The sequence below is a fragment of the Eptesicus fuscus genome, chromosome 7 (assembly GCF_027574615.1).
Source record: "Eptesicus fuscus isolate TK198812 chromosome 7, DD_ASM_mEF_20220401, whole genome shotgun sequence".
Lineage (NCBI taxonomy): Eukaryota > Metazoa > Chordata > Mammalia > Chiroptera > Vespertilionidae > Eptesicus > Eptesicus fuscus.
The window spans coordinates 54,897,501-54,902,694 of record NC_072479.1 but is presented as its reverse complement, the minus strand read 5'-3'; positions in this window follow the sequence as shown (position 1 = coordinate 54,902,694).

Here is a 5,194-nt window from a genome sequence, read left to right as displayed (position 1 = left end):
CAAGCTTATTGATTTTTGCAACCTCCTTGTCCTTGATAAAAATTTGAAGTCATGGATGAACCTCTTGAGTGTCTTCTTCCAGGTGCCATTCATATGCTTCTTGGTAACATCACAAGGAGTCCAATCAAGAGTCTTGATGCCGTCACAAATGTAATAATCCTTCCAGAATTGCATCAGCGTCTTCTTAGTGTCTTCCTCCTTTGCAGCAGGCTTGGTTTGACCAGGAATGACATTTTAACAGTTAGCCTGGCTATGGACTCACAACTTTTGTTCTTATCTGTCCCAGGCATTAGATATATATATTTTTAGGAGACCATATCCTCTTGTCTGACTATGGAAGATCCATCACCTCTCTGTGTGAAGTGAGATAGAAACTAACCCCTTGGTCAACTAACAGGGCCATTGAGGAGTTTGACACTCCTTCTCCTCTGTATTCTGGGAGACACCTCATTTATGCTTCTTTTTCTAATGTTGCAGAGCCATGCCAGCTGCAGCTTCCCCAGGTGTTCATATTATGTAGGGTTATTCAGCTCTCTGTGTGAAGCAGGGCAGAATCTTCCCCTTTGGGAGGCATAATTAAAGGGCAGGATAAAAGGAGCTATGCTCCATTCCTCTCTCCCTCTGGAGAAGAGGTGTGAGATCTGTGCCTTTTTTAAGCCATGGAGAGCCAGGCCTTGAAACATAGGCAGGTACCCATCTCACTAGCTTCCCCCTGTGTTTGCACACCAGTTCTTTCAGTGCTCCACGTGAGGCCAGACTAATGTCAGCCCCTCAGGGAGCCTGAGCAAAAAGCTGAGGCTATTCACTGTTAGCCTCACTATCTCCTGTGCTCACCCAAATCCAGGAAAGAGTTGTTATCCCTTTGCACTGATCTATGCCAGCCTGATGGAGGGACTAATATGGGTAAGATGAAAATTGCTGTTCTTACCCATTTCAGTGTGATTGATCTCAATTTTGTGATCAGAGGGGGCAATTCAGTCTTTTAATTGATTTCTGGATTTTCTTGTAAAAGTTTTTTTTTTTTGTTATTTGTTTTTAATGTATTTTGTTTTTTCATGTTTTTCTGTGAGGAAGCAAGGGCTAAGATTTATTATTTCTTCATCTTGCTGAGTCTTCTATTATTGAGTTTTGAGAGTTCTTTATTTATTATAATAAATGTCCTTTATCAGATATACAATTTGCAAATATATTATCCCATTTTGCAATTTGGGTTTAATTATAATAACATCATTTTTAGAAAAAAAAAACAAGTTTGGTTAATGTTGATGAAGTTTCCTTTGTAATTTAAAAAAATAGATCATTCCTTTTATGTCACATACTAGAGGCCCAATGCAATGAAATTTGTGCAAGAGAAGGCCTTCCTTCCCCCGGCTTCCTGCACCAGCTTCCCTCTGGCACCCAAGACCCGGGCTTCCCTCCAGCCCCGGTTTTGTCCAGAAGGATGTCCAGAATGAGGTCTGGAATGATGTCCGGTCTAATTAGCATATTACCCTTTTATTATTATAGATAAAGTACACCTAACCTAAGTACACAAAGAATTTCTCATATTTTCTTCTAAAAGTTCTATAAAGTTTTGCATTTATATCTGTGATCCATTTTTATATTTTAAAGCTACAGTTATCAATTCAGTGTGGCATTATTTTTGAGGAGGTAAATTGATCAATAAAACAGATAAGAGTACAGAAATAGACAACACACACACACACACACACACACACACACACACACAATTAGATCTGAGGTGTATATTGTATAAGAGCAGTGTTTGGGCTGCCATTCAACTCTGTGAATTCTGATAGTAGACCTGAAGTTGTCTTAAGATATTTTCTTAATATTCTGGTAAGTCTGTGCAGTGACAGATGATAATTAGAGTTAGTGAGACAAACACATTGTAAATTATAAAAATGTCAATCACTATATTGCATACCTAAAATTAATATAACTAATACAATATCATATACTAACTATACATGAATTAAAAATTTTAACTTAAGATTTTTAAAATAAATCTTCTTTATATTTAAACACTAATAGCACATCTTTTTTACTTCATTTGATGATTTTTTTTGATCATGACAAAATCATAGGGAACTTTGTTTAATAATAATTTATAGATTAATAATTTATTAATCTCTGATATATGTAATCAATCCATTTTACTCATTTTGAGCAGACTCTTAACAATTAATACAGTTCAAACATTTCAGATATTTGAGGTCTCCTGAATAGGCTCTCATGTCATAAACTAAATGTTTTACCATAGGTTGTTTTCCCCCCTCACAATTAAAAAATCCCCACACTCTCTTAAAACTAAAAAAACAAAACACCTTCTATAATATTCTAGTAATATACAATTAATAACCTTATTATACAATTGGTATGGTGGTTACCAGAGGGAAAAGGGGACAAGGGAGTAGCAAAGGGTAAAGAGGTCAAATACTGTATATAGTGATGGAAGGAGATTTGACTTCAGGTGATAAACATACAAAGCAATATACAGATGATACGTTATAGAATTGTACACTTGAAACCTATAGAATTTTATTAACCAATGTCACCCAATAAATTTAATTAAAAATAATAAAGCAAGTATTAAAAACTCATGGATTAAAAAAAAGAGGGAAAAGAAATAAAGCCATTTGGAAGTGCTAAAATAACTGAATCTATTTACAGCAACATTAAGTCTGCTACTTGCCTATTATTGTTATTACAATATAAATGTTATTACTATTATTATGTCTGCAATAGGGAGAGAAATTTCATATTTGAGAAAAATAGATAGGAAGGTTTTCATATTACCTTAGGACTATGAAGCAATTGGTGTTTTTGTTGCATATTTCCCACATTAAAAAAGAAAAAGCTGAGTGGATTTTTTTTTTTTTTTGGCACATAACTAGTACTTTCTGAATACCAGTCTCTCAGAAAATATTTTAATTATTTGTTTGTTTGCTGATTTCAACAGATTCCCTTGTGTCTCTATTGAGCCAAAAGATAAAATTTAGTTACAATCATGAATTATGTTAAATTTCTGTACTTAGATATTGTATTTCTTCCCAGATTTTAATCTATGCTATAACACTTCCAGTTAAAGATTAAGGAAAACTTTCTGTCTGAAATTTTAACCAAACTGGAGGGATGATGGAGATGCATCAATGTTGCTTAGTATCTGAATACTGAGATATGTAGTGAATGTGAACTTAAGTAAAAAATGGGAATATTTTGAAAAATAAATAAAACGTATTTCACATTTTATTTGAATTCTTTTTTTAAAAAAAGAAAACACACATTGTTTTTATAACCTTTCAATAATTGAATGAAGTCCTGAAATAATTATCATCGCTCTTAATTTAGTTAGTTTATATATTCTACTGCATACCATAATAAAAAAAGAAATCCCAATATGTCCTGTGTAAGGAAAGTTAAATATTAAGGTTAACTTGTTTTTGTTGTTGTTTGTTTTTGTTTGTTTGTTTTTGAATCAGAAGTTAGGGAGATATTTTGGAAGTACAAAATAATTTAATTGATCTTTAAATTGTCTTACTGATCTATTATTTTTTATGGAAAAGTAAGAACTCCTATATAATTTACTATAAAATTTTAAAATATAATAACATATATATATGTATATATATATAAATAAATAATTCATTGGTTTTATCTAACTCTATAAACTTTAACTGCATTGAAGGAAAAATTAGAGAACAGATTTTGTTTTTGAGATTTTGTTCCCATCTTAGCTGTGATCCTTTTTAAAATTTTGTTATTATTAACTAGAGGCCCGTTGTACAAATTTGTTCATGGTGGGGTCCCTCGGCCTGGCTGGCAATTGGGGCCAACTGGGGCTATCTAACCCAGGCCCGATCAGGGCGACTGGGGCCAGCCAGCCAGGGGGGAGGGACTGTGGGAGATTGGCCAGCTGTGGGAGGTTGGCTGTGGGAGCACACTGACCAACAGGAGGCAGCTCCAGCATTAAGCGTCTGCCCTCTGGTGGTCAGTGCGCGTCATAGCAACTGGTCAACTGGTCGTTCGGTCATTCTGTCATTCAGTCACTTAGGCTTTTATATATCATAGATATTTTTATTGACTTTTTTTGTTTTAGAGAGAGAGAAAAGGAGTGGGAGAGAGAAACATCGATCAGCTGCCTCCCACACACACCTCAACAGGGATTGCACATGCAACCTGGCTATGTGTCCTGATCGGGAATCAAACAGTGACCTTTTGGTATATGAGGACAATGCTCAACCAACTGAGCCACATCAGCCAGGGTTTATTTTATTTTTATTGTTGACACTATTACAGATTTCCCAATTTTCACCCACTTTACCCACTACCCCCCAGCCCCCACCACCCCTATTCCTTCTAGTCATCACCATACTCTTGTCTGTGTCTCTGGGTTATGCATATATGTTCTTTGGTTAATCCCTTTACTCTTTTTTATCTGACAGCTATAGGTCTGTTTCATTTATCTTGAGGAAATCTAACAAAACATTTACACCAGTTCAGGGTTAAAGGCAATTAGTATATTTAACAAAACATTATGAAAAATAAGAAATGATAAAATAATGTGTCTACTAGTTATATTTAGTCTATCAAGTCTTAAGATTCCTCAGATAATGAAGTAAAATGTATATTCATATTTTAATTGAAGGAAGTGATTAATAAAAAATCTTAAGGGACAATCAAATAGAAATATTTATGTTGGAATGCAAGGACTAATATTATTCATGAACAATAGATTAAAATTTTGTGGCAAGCATTCAAATATGGTTAATCCAACAATTCTAGGAATTCAATAGCATTAAAAATGTGTGAATAAAATAATATCAAGTCACCTAGAAAAATTGAGAAATCTATTTTAATAAACTTCATTTAAAAGAAAAGGAAAATACATGAAATTTGATTTTTTTCTATTGTAGTTTATATTTTGTTTTTTTTATGTTAAAAAGTGTATTTACTTAAGAAGAATGTAAGATTTTCTTTTTGTTTTGTGTGTTTTTTTAATATATATTTTATTGATTTTTTTACAGAAAGGAAGGGAGAGGGATAGAGAGTTAGAAACATTGATGAGAGAGAAACATTGATCAGCTGCCTCCTGCATACCCCCTACTAGGGCAACCAAGGTACATGCCCTTGACCGAAATTGAACCTGGGACCCTTCAGTCCGCAGGCCGACGCTCTATCCACTGAGCCAAAC